This window comes from Chrysochloris asiatica, unplaced genomic scaffold, assembly GCF_000296735.1.
Source record: "Chrysochloris asiatica unplaced genomic scaffold, ChrAsi1.0 scaffold00111, whole genome shotgun sequence".
In the NCBI taxonomy this organism is placed as follows: Eukaryota; Metazoa; Chordata; class Mammalia; order Afrosoricida; family Chrysochloridae; genus Chrysochloris; species Chrysochloris asiatica.
Genome location: NW_006408629.1, coordinates 6,551,177 through 6,567,947, shown reverse-complemented (window position 1 = coordinate 6,567,947; position 16,771 = coordinate 6,551,177). Strand labels below are relative to the sequence as shown.

At 38.0% G+C, this 16,771-nt stretch overlaps 1 protein-coding gene and 1 pseudogene across 1 annotated transcript in view; both read left to right on the top strand.

Annotated features, from left to right (window-relative positions):
• Positions 1–16,771, top strand: part of MCTP1 (multiple C2 domains, transmembrane 1) — a 956,699-nt gene that overhangs the window by 106,490 nt on the left and 833,438 nt on the right. The gene's annotated exons all lie outside the window — the stretch shown is intronic.
• On the top strand, positions 14,760–15,329 carry LOC102842002 (annotated as a pseudogene).

The following is a 16,771-nucleotide window of genomic DNA, read 5'->3' as shown; positions in this document are numbered from 1 at the left end:
ACACACACACACACTATTTACCTATCTATTGCTTGGCTGAAAATTGAGACATTGTGGTGAGTTCTGTTCGAGACCTGAAGGATGACCAAGAGCTATATAGTCTATCAGTGTATCTGACCAGGAAGCCTGGTCTTTTTTATGAATTTAAGTTTTGTTCCACATATTATCTTTCAGAGCATTTGGTAATAGTAGCCAAGTATCACTTAGTTCTTCTGGTCTCAGGGTCCTGAAGAATATAAATCACATCTTTTAATCTTTCCTTTCATCCCTACAAAATGTACTAGAAACCATGTTTCAAGGAATAAAAGTAGAATAGGAAAAAAGAAGCAACAGAATATAGTGGTTAAAAGCAGGGTTTCTGGAATCAGAATGCCTGGTTTGATCCTAGCTCTGCATCTTGAGGGAAAATCACTTAACTTTTCAGTGACTCGGTTTTCTAATCTTTAAAATGGAGTTAATGATAAGATTTATCTCATGGGTTGTCATGAAGGTTAATTGCTGTATAACGCCAAGCACTGCTGAGTAGGTTCTGACACACAGCTATTATGTGTAGGGTTTCTGAGGAGTGACGGGTTTGAACCACTAATCTTTGGGTTAGCAGTCCAGTGCTTATTGTACAGTGCTACACCAGGACTCTTTTGACGTGTATAATGAGCACAGTGGCTCTATAGGATAAGTACTGAGCTGAGAAAATCAAGATTGGTAGTTCGAGGTCACTAGTCATTTCACAGGAGAAAGATGAGGGTTTCTGTTCCCACAAAGAGTTACAGTCTCAGAAACCTGTTAGAGAGTTGTTGTTGTTCAGTACCATTGTGTCAGTTCTGAATCATAGTGACACTGTAATGTGTTTCCAAGGCTGTGTAAAGTTTTATGACAGCAGGAAGATTTTATATGTATCTTTTATATACTATATTTTAAATATATAAATATATATTTATTTATGTATATACACTTTAAAATTTTTTTTATATTCAAAATTTTTGAAGCATATATATCCATATTTTCCATGACCTTTATGAAGCTCCCTCATGTGTATGCATTTGTGTTTGTGTGCATACCTTTGAATAGTGTTTGTCACATGGACAATGTACTTCAAGGATCTGGTTAATAAAATATAGGCACCTTCTCTTTACTAATTTGGTGTACAAGCCCAGGGAGGCTCTCTGGTAGAAGATGGGTTGGAACACATGCATGCCTTAGCTTTGGAGACATCTTTCCTTTCCCTTTATACAGGGAGCATAATCACACTGTGAGAAATAACTCTTGTGGGCATGGTTCATCTTCAGGAATTCATGAGATTGCTAGACCTGGCAAACAGATTGTTGAAACAAGCAGGCCGTTCTAGGACTAGGAAATTTAAGTAAAAATACAACCATTAAAACCATGGGTAAGCCATTTTAGGTTTCAGTGGGGGGAGGGAAAATGGGATGTGCCATAGAATTGTATATGGGGGACTGGAAGTGGAGGAGGGGCTTTTTGAAGACAAGAATAAAAACAGCTTGTGGCTGGCCATGTGGCGTTTCTGCCCATGTCTATGGGGTTGGGTGCCTGAGTTTGCAAAATCGAATAAAGAAAACCCCACTCTCACTGAAAGGAGTACAGATTGGATAACCTGAGCATTTGTCAGTATAGACCATGTTTCTCACACACTAGCAAGAAAATGGGCAGAGGTAGATCAGGTGTGGGAGGAAAAGAACTGCGGAAGATGAGAATCTGAAATCTATTCCCACTAAACAGCTGAATGTGCAGACACAGAGTCACAAACACCCTGTACACATGGTCTTTGTGTAACTGCTTTGAACTTTTCTTCCAATCACTACAGTAGACTTTGATTGAAGGGAGGAATTGGGGATAGGACTTGCAAATGCTTTCGGATATCTTAGAGAAGAAATTGTAGCTGTACTGACAAGATTTTAGGGGGAAAATGAATCATTTTTGGCATCAGGGGTACAGTTCATTAGTATTTTAGGCCAGAGATTAGCCCTGAAATTCTGCCAAGTCTCACTTCTTTACTAAAATAAAATCTCTAATGACTCCACATTGCTTTTGAGATAAAGCCACCTGGATTCCTTAGTGAGATACAGGGATCTCCACACTTCAGCATAACTGTGCCTTTGTAAATTGAACACCTGCTATAGACAGATATAAGGAACCCTGCTGGTTCAAACTCACTAGTTGCTCCCTGAGAGAAAGATGTGGCAGTGTGCTTCCATAAAGATTTACAGGCTTGGAAAGCCTGTGGGGCAGTTCTGTTTTGTTTTGTATGTTGTTGGTGTTGTTAAGTACCGTGGAGTCAGTTCCGACTCTTAGTGACCCTGCACAGGGTTTCCAAGGCCGCAAATCTTTACGGGAGCAGAACGCCTCATCTTTCTCCCGTGGAACCGCTGGTAGTTTCGAACTGCCGACCTTGAGGTTAGCAGCCCAATTCATAACCACTATGAATTGGAATCAACTTAACATCAAATACAATAGCTTGTTCTAGTATTTTCAGCTCATGGTGTCTTCAGATCTTCTTAATTTCTCCTGCTTTTGAACTTCCATTTATTTAAGCATCGTGTGGTGGTGGTGATGGTGGTGGTGATGGTGGAGTTGGTTCTGACTCACAGCGAGGGTTTCTGAGGATGTAAATCTTTATGGGAACAGAAAGCCTCATCTTTCTCCTGCTGAACAGCTGGTAGTTTCAAACTGCTGACCTTGAGATTAGCAGCCCAACTCATAACCACTAAAGTACCAGAGCTCCTTAAGCATAGTGTAGCCTTCACTTATATGCATATATCCTTTGTATTCCTCTCTTCTAATCTGGGTTCTGGAGATTAGTAGAGAGGAAGTCCTTGTGTCTTGATGTGGCACTGTGGGATAATGCTCTGAACTGATAGGTCGGTTTGAACCACAAGGTTGGCAGTTAAAATTCACCAGCCACTCCTGTGAAACCCTATACAGGATTTCTATGAGTCGAAGACACTTAACAACAACAATCTGGGCCCTGGTGTGGTTCTGTAGGCTACACACTGGACTGTTAACCATAAAGTCGGTGGTTCAAACCCACCAGCCACTCTTTGGAAACCATATACAGGGTTGCTATGAATTAGAAGCAACTCAATAGCATTCACCTACAATAATCTGGGTTCTGATTTTAGAAGACAGCTACCTGGCCAACTAACTGGAAGAGATACATATTTGTGTCTCTTCCAAAGAAAGATGAGCCACTGTAATGCAGAAAATATTGAACAATATCATTAATAACACATACAAGTAAAATTTTGTTGCAGATAATTAAAAAATTGTTGCAGCAATACATAGACAGGGAGCTGTCAGAAATTCAAGCTGTGTTTAGAAGAGGACACGGAATGAGGGATATCATTGCTGGCATCAGATGGACCTTGGCTGAAAGCAGAAATTCCAGAAAGGCATTTGATTGTGTGGATCATAATAAATTGTGAATAATGTTGAAAAGAATGAGAATTTCAGAACACTTAATTGTGCTCCTGCAGAACTTGTACATAGAACAAGAAGAGGCAATTGTTTGAATAGAACCAGGGGATGCTGAATGGTTTTAAATCAGAAAAGGTATGTACCGGGGTATATCCTTTCACCATATTTATTCAATCTGTCTGATGAGTATATAATTTGAGAAGCTGGATTATATGAAGAATGGAGGATTGGAGGAAGATCATTAACAACCCGAGATACTCAGATGATACAATCCTGCTTGCTGAAAACAAAGGGGACATGAAGCACTTATTTATAATCTAAGACTACAAATATCCTCACAAGTGGACCAATAAACAAAATCATGATGGACAGAGAAAAGATTGAAGTTGTCAAGGATTTAATTTTACTTGGATCCATAATCAATGCCCACGGAAGCAGTAGTCAATAAATCAAATGACATATGATGACATATTGCATTAGGTAAATCTGCTGCAAAAGATCTATTTAAAGTGTTTAAAGATCAAAGATGTCATTTTGAGTACTAAAGTATGCCTCACCAAGACCATTGCAATCCCAATCTCTTCATATGCATATGAAAGCTGAACAATGAATAAGGAAGACTGAAGAAGAATAAATGTATTTGAATTATGGTGCTGGTAAGGAATATTGAAAGTATCATGGCTTTCCAGAAGAACAAACAAATCTGTCTTGGAAGTACATCCAGAATGTTCCTTAGAATCAAGGATGGTGAGACTTTGTCTTACATACTTTGGATGTGTTATCAGGAGAGACCAGTCCCTGGAAAAGGACATCATGCTTGGTAAAATGCGATGTCAGTGAAAAAGAGGAAAATCCCCACTGAGATGGATTAGCACAGTGGCAGCAATATTAATCTCAAACATAACAATTGTGAGGATGGTATAAGGACCAGGCTGTGTCTCACTGGAGCCAACCAACAGCAAACAATAATCTGGGTTCTACCCATTCTTATAGAATCACCTCAGATCTTATTATTCTTGAAAATCTTCCTTGGTGTCCTTGAGAAATTGGCTTTCTTTTCTCCTGCCATTAGCTTCATGGGTAAGAGTCTACAACTTTGGTCTAAACCCTCTTACCTTTTCTGTTTGGTATCTCATAGTTTCCTCTAATTTTCCCTTTACAAGGTTGATTCAAAAATTAAAATCTACTCTTAGATGCTGTTGGTATCTGAGTGTCCTTCCAGAATCTCAATTTAAAATCTGTGAGAGTTAGTTTATGAAAAATGCCCTCTCTAATGTAGACAAGTTGAATAGCTTAATTCTTGAATACTAATTGCCTTTTTTTGTTCTCTTTTAAAAGTTATTTTGCCATAACTTAACAATGAACATAATCTGTTGATATTGTGCCAGTTCTTCAAAACCTGGATCAAATGCTAGCATCTTCCTGAGGTCATCTCTGATCATTATTTTGGAAATATCTCAATTTTTGTAAACTTTTATTTGAGCTACTGTAATAATGGGGAATTCAGTGGCTCTATGTGATAAACACTGGACTGCGAACCACAATGTTAGCAGTTCAAGCCCACCACTTAAAGCAAGTTTTTGATGGATATTTGGAGTTTTTTTTTAACTTACATTTACTTAAAATAGTTTACAATTTACAAATTAAAGGAAAAAAAATCTAAATCTATAAACCATGATCCAATTAACTCACAGATAATAAAATAGGAGTTCTCCATTGTCAAGTGGAGAAAAAAGTGTTTTTGAGAGAGTGGCAAATGATGAGAGAGAAACTAGTTAACAAGGGAAGTAACTGTAGTAAGAATTTACTGTGTAAATAGCTGACTTTTGGAAAGACACGTTCTGCATACAATCAAACAGGGTTTTGCTGTGCCATTTTTGCTAATTTGACAAATTTATGAAATACTTATTGGTGTTAATTTGGTAGACAAATATTTATTCAATGTAGGGAGGTAAACTCAAAAGGGGGAAATTCTCTTTTAACTTAATGTAACTTTAAAGAATGACAGTGATGATATACTTCTTGAATATATATAAAATGTTGAAGTAGTTAAAGTGCCACTGAGTTGTTTCCTACTCATAGTGATCTTGTATAGAATTTCCAAGGAGTGACTGGTGAGACAGAAGCACTAACATTGCAGTTAGTAGTCCAGTGCTTATTTTGCAGCGTCACACCAGGATTCCAATATAATATGGTGGTGGTGGTTATCTGCCTTGGAGTCGGTCCCGACTCACAGAGACCCTGTATGGGGGTTTCCGAGGCTATAAATCTTTACGGGAGCAGAAAGCCTCATCTCTCTCTCACCAAACAGCTGGTAGTTTCAAACTGCAGACCTTGTGGTTTGCATCCCAATTCGTAACCACTACGCTACCAGAGCTCCTAAAAATAACAATAAAACGAATGCTTAAGACAATAAATACTGCCAAGATCCAGATTATGACCAGGTAAGAGAATTAGGAAAAAGAAGAGAGGAATGGAAATGTAGAAAGGAGGATGAGGAAACAGAATGGAGCAGATAAAGCAGAGAAGAAACTGCCCTTAGGCACCTAGGGAAAAGCCCTTTGGGCAGAGGGAGGCACAGATCCAGAGGAAAGTGGAGCTGCAAGCACTGTGTCTTGTAGTGAAACCTGAATTGGAAGGGTTAGAAGTGAGATGTTGTTTCTCTCGCTTGAACTTTGAGAATTTACTCTTTTCAGAATGAATGTCAAAAGCTAATTAATAACATTGGACAGTTTGCAGTATGCTTATTCTTTATTTTCAAACTTTAGGATTTATCCATTTACTCCAGGGTGTTGAAGTTTGTACATACCTGTTAGCAGTTAGTCTCCTTTGGAACAGGCACCTTAAAGTTCTCTTTATATCCTCATCCCTTGGAATAAGAAACACATCATCACCTTCACTAAAATTGGAACATTCCCACCTGTTGCCAGATTTTTTGTTCAAAAGGAAATGGGCTGAATCATTTTGAACGTTTCTAATACATATACTACTGGCCCCTGTATTACACAACAACTAAATGATTTTTAAACTGTGACTCTTTGTAAGAATCTTTGGAAATAGTAACAAATAAACACCCCACTGCCATCAAGTTGATTCTGACACACAATGTCCCTGTGTAGAGTTTTTGAAGCTGTAAATCTTTATGGAAGCAGAAAGCCTCATCTTTCTCCCTCGGAGCAGCTGGTACATTTGAACAGTTAACGTTGTGGTTTGTAGCACAACATGTATCCCATTTTGCCACCAGGAACAGAAGGCTGAGTCTATAGTGAATGCAAAAAGGAAGCACTACTGGTATATCAGCTGCATTATCAACTGGTCTGAGATGCCTATGAGTATGAGTTATTTATGTATGCTGATCTGAAAAGCAGGGGAGATTTTTTTTCTTGTAAGCTAGAAAAGCTCTATAGTTGATTGATTTAAATTTGAGGTTTCAGTTTATATTCTGGAGTCCTGGTACGGTTCTGTAGGATAAGTACTGGACTGCTAACCACAGGTCAGCAAGTTCAAACCCACCAGCTGCTCCTTAGAAACCCTATACAGGGTTGCTATGAGTCAGAATTGACTTGATGGCACTTAAGAACAACAACAACAATTGTTCATATTTTATTTCCTGCCAAAAGTCTTTAGTATGTTTTTCACAATCATTCAGGGTCATGCTCTGATGCATGGTTTTGTTTATTCATGGCTGAAGAAATCAAAAGAAGCATTTTCATGGTTTCTCAATTGAGATGCTCAAATTAAAGAATGGTGTGGCTCCATAGCATAAGCACTGGATTGTGAATTACAATGTTGGTGGTTTGAGCCCATCAGTCACTCCTCCAGAGAAAGATGAGGCTTTCTGTTCCTGTGAAGATTTAACACCTGGGAAACTCTGCTATGAATCCGAATGCCCTTCCGCACTTGACAACAAGATTTTTCTCTTTAAATGTTTGTATTTAGAAGGTGTTCAGGAAGAAGGCATATGACTGAGATGTTAAGGAGACAATTCATGCATCAGGCAGAGGTCATTGTGTGGCACCACTGAGATCCCATTCAACACTGAAGTTCACAGAAATTAATTGGTCATTTGGGACAACCTCTTCCCTGTGATTATTATAAAGCAGTATTTCTCAATTGTATCAGAAAATGACTTCAAATTTTAATATATAATTCATAATGACTCCTTATAATTGTTGAAATAAAAATTTTAATTTGTCTCAAAATTTATAATGCCTTAACTCTATTGATGTCCTACTGTGGCGCTGTAGGATTAAGCTCTGGACTGGTAAGTAAGTATAAGGTTGGCTGTTCAAACCCACCATCAGCTCCTTGGAAATCCTTTATAGGGTCACTAAGAGTCAGAACCAACTCAACAAAACTTAACAACAACAAACTCAACTGTAAAGGAAAAATTAAAGAGAAGCAACTTCTGTGTGGCGCTCTGGGTTAATGTGCTGGACTCAAGGTTGGTTTGAACAGCAAAATTGGTGGTTCTAGCTCACCAGTCACTCCTCATAAACCCTATACATGGTCATTATGAGTCAGAACCAACTTGATGGCTCTTAACAATGACATTTTTGTTTCTAAATGTCCAAGCACAATTGCCCTGTTATTTCCAAATGTACCCTAAGGTTGATGCTACCCTCCTTCTTCCATTTGGAGTCACTGTAATGAAGTACCATTTAACACAACAATAACTTGTTTTGCCTTTGGTATTCATCTTACTATTGTGATTTTTGCCATTTTGTTTTCTTGGAATTCCTTATGAATGATTTTAGTAGTGGTGGTGGTGGCAGTGTGCCGTGTAGTCCGTTCCAACTCATAGCGACCCTGTACAGGGTTTCCGAGGCTGTAAATCTTTACAGAAACAGAAAGCCTAATCTTTCTCCCGTGGAACAGCTGGTAGTTTCAAACTGCTGACCTTGAGGTTAGCAACCCGACTCATAACCACTACGCTACCAGAGCTGCTTTGATTTTGGCTAGATTTATGCCATCTACTTTTTCAATGTGATTTCAAGTATAGAATTTTGGACTGTAGATGACTTATCTGGAATATGCACCTGTAATACGCTTAAGTAGATCCAAACCATGCACCTTTGTATCATGTCAGGTTTTTTCCCCAAGGTGATATGCAGTGATGAATATTTGTAATGACGACATAGGGTATTTGTGGTGTTTCTGTATTGTTTAATTCACATATTTTTATTAGCATTACATTTTTAATCAAGAGGCTATATTTTTCCTAAGATGATTTAGAATATGAATCTTCTCCAGAGATATAGTTCTGCTGAGGCAATGTATTATGATATTTATTAAAGTGAAAACATTTGACCCACACTGTCAAGTATTGCTCATAGAATGTGTGATGCTACAACATTTTATTGTTGTTGTTATGTGCTGCTGAATCAGTTCTGACTTATAGAGACCCTGTATAGGGTTTCTGAGGAGTAGCAGGTGAACTTGAACCACTGACCTTACTGTTCAAAGCAACCTTGCACTTTAGCACATTAAACCACAGCACCACATCAGGACTCCTCATGACAACATTTTATTAGGAAATTCAATTACATGTTTTGCTTTCAACAATAGATTTGAAAATCAATATTATGTAGCTATACATTTTGGTGCTGTCGAATAGGTACTAAACAGTTAACTGCAAGGTGAGTGGTTCAAACCCACCAACCACTCCTTGGAAACTCTCTACAGGGTCTCTATGAGCCGGAATCAACTTGATGGCACTTAACAACAACAACATACTCCCTTAATGTGGCAAGGTAAATTAAGAAGCAAATATGTACTTTAAAAATAAAATATAAACGTCGACTGGAAAACAAGGGTCATATGGTGAAATAAAAGTAATTCATTATTATGTACATGTAGTTAATTTTAGGATGTCTCTTTATAATGGTATCATATTAAAATAGAATCCTAGCTTATATGTTACTATTAAATCTAAAATATTGTAGTTCCTGTGGCAAACTATTATGTAGCTTATATATCACGTCGTACTCCACCGGATTCATTCCATTTCCTATGTGTCTTATTTACATATTGAGGCTGTTGGGCAGGAAGGTTAAAAGTGTAGACTCTAGAGGCCAAGTGCTTAAGTTTGAAACCCAGGTCTGCAATTGCTATGTGAACTTTGGTAAGAAACTTGACCTCTTTGGCTTAAAAAAATAGACACAAAATCTACTTCTTATGAAGTTGTTGTAGATATTAAATAAGTTAATGTGAGTAAAGCACTAACAGCACATAGTAAATGTTAGAGACAGGTCATTTATTATTATTATCATATTTATAAACAGCCAACCTCTTAGTTATCTATCTGTAGATTCTTCATATCTGTTTCTACATCATTATCCCACTACCCTTGTTTGAATGGACATGACTGCCTGTTTTGACCCACATATGTTCCAGAATGGATGATTGCTTTAGAGTGGGTCCCTTAGAAACCAAACTTGATAGGAAAATTCCTATAAATGTAATTTATTAAGTAATTTTCTCAGAAAGGCAGGTAGGAGATGAGGAGGTAGAACCATAAAGGAAGCAGCAGTCTATCAACGGCGTGATATCAAGCAAAATCCTAAGTGACTAACTACTTCAGTCTTGCAAGAGCACCTTGGAGACAATGTAGGTCATACTTCAGAAATGTACAAATTAGGGACAGCATAGCAGGAAATGATTATATTTTCCTTGATCATTGGTTAAAGATTGTTCATGTGTGTGTGCACTGAACAGGAGGAATTTCTGTTGGAATTGTTCTAGGTATATTATTTTCCATAACTGTGATGAGTGAATCCACAGCTTCCCTTTTATTATGTAAGTATTGATCACATCTGAAATGTATATGTTCTTTGCTTTTACAAGAGATTCTGAAAGCAAAGAAAGAGCAGATGACACCATTTGGTAGTTTAACTTACACACAACCAAACAGTGCTACACTATTCAAATTGAAACAGCTTAGTTTCTCCCTGAACATACACAGGAATGTTCACCCTAGAGTTGATAATGCAGCAAAGACCCCTAGAGCACAAATAAAGGGTGAAAAGGAATTTGCCTCAATTGAGTCATGCTTTGTGCTACTGAGACTATGTGTTAGGCTCCTAAAGATGATATGATATTGGATTTAATCGCAACAACATGCATGTGAGTTAAGCAGAGAAGTATCTAAGGTATGGCAGGAGCCCTAGATGCCATGTGAATGGGGCTTCATTAAGTAATTTCTATTAACCATCCTAGCTTCCAATGCCAGCTGTGTGAGAGCATTCAGCAAGTTAAAACAAATACTTTGATATTTTAGAGCCTCCAAAAATTAAGACAGACTGTGTGATCTTGCTCTGTTGAGTACAGAATGAAAAGAAAGAAAAAAGACTGAGCACATAATAGACCATTTTCCATTAGTGAACACAAGGAAGGTGCAATTGTAATTTTAATGTAGTGTCAAAATGTGCTAAGAAAAAGATTAATGAGCTTGACTTATATTTTTGAGCTGATATTATGGTATCGTAATATAGTAGTACTGTGGGCTAATGCATTAGACTGCAAAATTGTTTGAACTGCAAGGTCAGTGGTTCAAGCTTACCAGCTGCTCCTTGGAAACCCTGTGCAGGGTCTCTATAGGTCAGCATGGACTCAACGGCACTGTATAGGGTTTCCGGGGCTGTAAATCTTTATGGGAACAGAAAACCTCATCTTTCTCCTGTGGAACTGATGGTAGTTTCAAACTGCTAACCTTGAGATTAGCAGTCCAATTAGTAACTACTACGCTACCAGAGCTCCTTTAAATAATGTATATAATATAGCTCTGACAGTAAAAGATGGGGTCAGATGTTTGGCAGGGGCACAATTTGAGTGCTCGCCCTAGGTACGATTTTCTGGATCTCTACCTCTGGAATTAAGCATGATCCTAATTTTAGGGGATAGGGAAATGGATATTCGGAGAGGTTAAGTTATATGCCCAATGTCACACAGAACTAGACATAAAAATGAGGTCTTTCTGAAGTCAAAGCCTGCACGCTGTAAGTTCATACAACAGGAGAAGCAGGAGAAATTTGTATATTCTGAATTTGGGTTGGCATCTGGAGTCACAGACCTTCTGTTTTCAAGCCACTGTGACTTTTTAGTGTCACTGAAATGTTGGAAGCAGGGAGTGTGAGTGTGTGTGTATGAAAGAACAGAAGATTAAAACAACTAGCATAATTGGTAATAAGTTTTATTTCTCTGAGCAATGAAAACCACAATGATAAGTTGTATTGTTTAGAACGTGCCTACCTTTTTATTAATTGTTGTTGCAAACACACAGATACTGTTTTCCAGTGTAAAAGGGCACATTTTTGATACAAGAAAAGGTAACTATAGGCAAAGTAAAGAAATTACTTTACTTTGTAATTCAGAGAAGAAATGTTTTTAATTTAATTCTTCTACTGTCTCAGGAGTAAGGCTTATATACACATTTAGACCAGTCTGTGCATTTACATTTTGTTCATGTAGGGTCTGCAACTGCCTGGTTTCATGACAGTTGTTTAGATGCAGATAAATTGGACTGCAGACAGGTTCTTTAGGATGCCTTAGCATGTTATATTTTATTGGTTAATAGGAAATCAAGTTGAATGTAATTTAACCATATCATTTAAGCATGGATGGTACAAGGCAAGAATGAGTTTATCATGCCTGACAGAGGAAGACATCTAGAAGACTAAATCCCATCTCTGTGGAGTGTAGAATAGAAACTTTACTAAATGCAGTGGTGGCTTATCTCTCTTAAACACTGTGGAGTGACTCTGTTATTTTGGGGCCAGTTTTGATAGGGTAAAATTCCATTCATTTAGTCTTTGCCTGCTAACTAACTCCATCAGGGCCATTGCCTTCCCATGCTGCTAAGGATCAGCGTTTCCCCTATTTGTATTGTATTTCCTAAAGTTTGCATGGGGTTTCCTGCTCACTGGAAACATTACATAAAAATGTTTTTCAAATAGCCTCCTTGTGTACTATGTAAACAAACTGGAAACAGAAAAATGTTTTCATTCAGGTTGATCATGTAAGTTTAGTATGATGTTCTTCAGAAACAGGATTTTGGGGTTAGTGCAAGTCATGGCTTAGAGACTTGAGAAATAACTTTCAGATTTTGGCTTAAGTTGATTTCAGAACTACAATCATCTGCTGTTACATTGGTGGAAAATGTCTCCTGAGATTCAAAGTATTTGATGGTCCTTCCGTTTAAGTCCCCTACTTTGCTAATTTTTCAGAATTTAATCTATTTTATAAAATTTGCAGTTTCTAGAAATAAGCAAGTCAGACTAGTGGAATTAATGATAATAACTAATATAGTTATCAATGTCTTCTGAGTAGCACATATAACCAACAATAAGCCATTTGCTAAGTAGACATTATCTAGCTCACTTCCGCTTAAAGAAGGGTTAAATTAATACATGCTCACATAAAGTAGTGAGTTACAAAAAAGCACCACAATGTGAAAGGATATACATAAACTGTTTAATGGGACTAAAATATTTTAACATCTTTTACTGAAGTCATTTGTTTAACTGACCTCTAATTTTACCTTTCTTTAAAAAAAGAAAGGCTTTAGTAGAAAAAGGAAAAGCCGTACCGCATACCTTTTGTTATTTCACATAATTTTTCCACTTCCCTTTGCTTTTTATGATAGTATAAATTTTAAAAATCTGTGGTACAAAAAGCTGCAAGACCATGAAGCAGAATATTTCGGAAGCCAAGTAAGCAGTAAAGAATGCTGTTCAGCTAGGAAGCTCAAAAGGAGCTTTAAAGTAGTTGAGCTCTCCACTGCTAACGGAAAGGTCAGTTGTTCAACTCCACAGTAGTTTTGCGGGAGAAAAATCAAGGCCAGTTGATTTCACGGTGTAAGAAATTCTATGGGGCCAGTTCTACTGCTACATGTGGTCATTCTGAGTCTAAACTGACTCAGCGGCACACAGCAGCCAACAATAACAAGAAATTCTAAGAAAACTATTGAATCTAGATTTGAGACTTGAAACTTATTGTATTAACCCAGGACTGATGAAAAGAAAATCTTAAAATTTGTTATTGTTAGGTATCATCTAGCTGGTTCTGACTCATAGTGACACTATGCACAGCAGAACCACACACTGTCCCAGATCCTTCAGCATCCTAGCAAGGGTTATTATAACTGAGGCCATTGTTGCGATCACTGTGTCAAGCCATCTCTTCCTCTTTTTCATTGGCCCTCCAATTGACCAAGCATGATGTCCTTCTCCTAGGACTGGTCCTTCCTAACAACATGTCCAAAGTACAACAGGTGAAGTCTCACCACCATCACGTCTAAGTAGCAATCTGGCTACACTTCTTTCAAAACAGATTTGTTCATTCTGGCAGACCATGGTATTTTTAATATCTTTGCCAACACCACAATTCAAATGCATCATTTCTTCTCTAGTCTTTATTCATCGTTCAGCTTTCACCTGCCTATGAGACAATTGAAAATACTTTGTCTTGAATCAGGCATGTCTTAGTCCTAAAAGTGACATTTTTGCTCTTAAATGCTTTAAATGGTCTTTTGCAGCATATTTGCCTAATATAGTCTGTAGGTTGATTTCTTGACTGCTGCTTCCATGAGCATTGATTGTGGATCCAAGTAAAATGAAATCTGTAACAATTTCAATATTTTCTGTTTATCATGATGTTATTTATTGGTCCAATTATAAGGATTTTGTTTTCTTTACACTATGGTGCAATTCATACTGAAGACTATGGTGTTTGATCTTCATCAGTAAGTGCTTCGTGTCCCCTTTGCTTCCAGCAAGCAAGGTTGTATCATTTGTGTATCTCAGGTTGTTAATGAATCTTGCACTAATCTTAGTGCCATATTTTTCTTCATACAGTCCAGCTTCTTGGACGAATGGCTCGGCATGCAGATTGAATAAATATGGTGAAAGGATACAACCATGACGCATACCTGGCACATACCTTTCTTGATCTTAAACTATCCACTATCCCATTGTCCTGTTTGCACTACTGCCTCTTGGTCTATGTAAAAGTTCCTCATGAGCACAATTAAGTGTTCTGGAATACCCACTCTTCACAATGTTATTCAGTTTGTTATGATCAAAGTGCAAGTAAAGAGCTGTCTGCTAGTCTCTGCTTTAAAGTCAAGATTCATCTAATGTCGGCAATGCTATCCTTAGGTCCACATTGTCTTCTGAATCTGGCTTGAATTTCTGGCAGCTCCCTGTAGATGTACTGCTGTAACTGTTTTAAATTATCTTCAGCAAAAAGTTACTCGTGGTAAGGGGAGTTCAAGGAGACAGGGACGAGGTTAGTGAGGGGACCTCGTCTGGGTCCGGGTTACAGCCATCATGCCGGGAATAGTGGAGCTGCCCACTCTGGAGGAGCTGAAATTGCAGGAGGTGAAAGTCACTTCTGCTGTCCTTAAAGCTGCAGCTCACCACTATCGTGTTCAGTGCTACAAGGCCAACAAGGAGTTCATGCTCTGCCGCTGGGAGGAGAAAGATCCAAGGCGGTGTTTAGAGGAAGGCAAGCTTGTCAACAAGTGTGCTTTGGACTTCTTTAGGCAGATAAAGCGTCACTGTGCATAGCCTTTTACAGAATATTGGACCTGCATTGATTATTCTGGCCTACAGTCATTCCGTCACTGTCGCAAACAGCAGGCAAAGTTTGACGAGTGTGTGCTGGACAAACTGGGCTGGGTGCGCCCTGACCTAGGAGAACTGTCAAAGGTCACTAAAGTGAAAACAAATCGGCCTTTACCTGAGAATCCTTACCACTCAAGACCAAGACCAGAAACAAATAGGCCTTTACCTGAGAATCCTTACCACTCAAGACCAAGACAAGAGCCCGACCCTGAGATAGAAGGAAATTTGAAGCCTGCCAAACATGGCAGCCGCCTTTATTTCTGGACCATGTAAAGATGGATCCATGGCCCATGCTCAGTCACATGCCCAGACAACAACTGATGAAAACTCTGGTGCAATTTGTATTGTCTGATAGTGTGTTCTTTCCGGGATCACGCACAGAAAGGTTAATTTATGTGACTTGGCAGTTACTCTATACCATTAAAATTTTAAAGGAAAAAAAAAAAAAAAGTTACTTGCATGTGATATTAATAATACTGTTCGATGATTCTGTATTCCATTGGGTCACCTTTCTTGGGAATGGGCACAAATATGGATCTCTTCTAATCATTTAAATGGCCAGATCACTGTCTTCCAAATTTTATCGGCAAGATGAGGGACTGCCTCCAGTGCTGTGCCCAGTTTGTTGAAATATTTCACTTTGTGTTTCATCAGTTCCTGGATCCTTGCATTTTGTTGGTGCCTTCCATACCACTTGGGCTTTTTCCTTTAGTATCATCAGTTCTTGATCATCGGCTGCTACTTGAAATGATTGAACATTGACCAATTCTTTTTGGTATAGTGACTCTGTATTCGTTCTATCTTGTTTTGATATTTCCTGCATCATTCAATATTATGCCTGTATAATTTTTCAATATTGAAACATGAAGTTTGAGTTTTTCTTTAGTTCATTAAGTTTGAGAAACATTCTTCCTTTTTGGTTTTCTGACTCTGTCTTTGCACATTTCATGATAATTCTTTACTTTGCATTCTTTGAAATTTTCTGTTCAACATTTAAATTTCATTTCTTATTTCTTACCATCTCCTTAGCTTCTCTATATTCCAGAATAAATTTCAGATTCTCTTCTAATATTCATTTTGATCTTTTCTTTCTTTTTAATGACTCTTTGCTTTCTTACTGTAAAAATTAGCAGATTTAAATATAAACATAAGACCATTAGTTGAACCTATTCCCAGAATCAATTCTCTCTTTTTAGTAATAGATATAGTAAAACAAACAAGTCAGTTGGCATCGAGTTGATACCAACTCATGGCAGCCCAATATGTCATAATAGAACTGTACTCCATAGGGTTTTCAATGACTTCTTTTCTGGAAGTAGATTGACAAGCCTTTCTTCCGAGACTCCTCTAGGTGAACTCTAACCTTCAACCTTTTGCACCACCCAGGGACTTTTAAAAGCCCATTATTGTCAAGTCGATTCTGACACATAGCACCCTGTAAGACTGTGCAGAATTGTCTCACAGGTTTTCAAGGCTGTAATCTGTATTGTGTGGTACTGTAGGATAAGCGCTAGACTGGTAACTACAAGGTTGGTTGTTCAAACCCACCAACCACTCCAGTGACCTTTTGTTTCACAACCTAGCACTTAACCACTGTGCCATGATGGCTACTCAGGGAGTTTGTTAGATTGTTAGGTGCCTTTTAGTTAGCTCCAAATCATAGTAACCCTATGTACAACACAGTGAAATACTGTCAGTCCTGTTTCATCCTCACA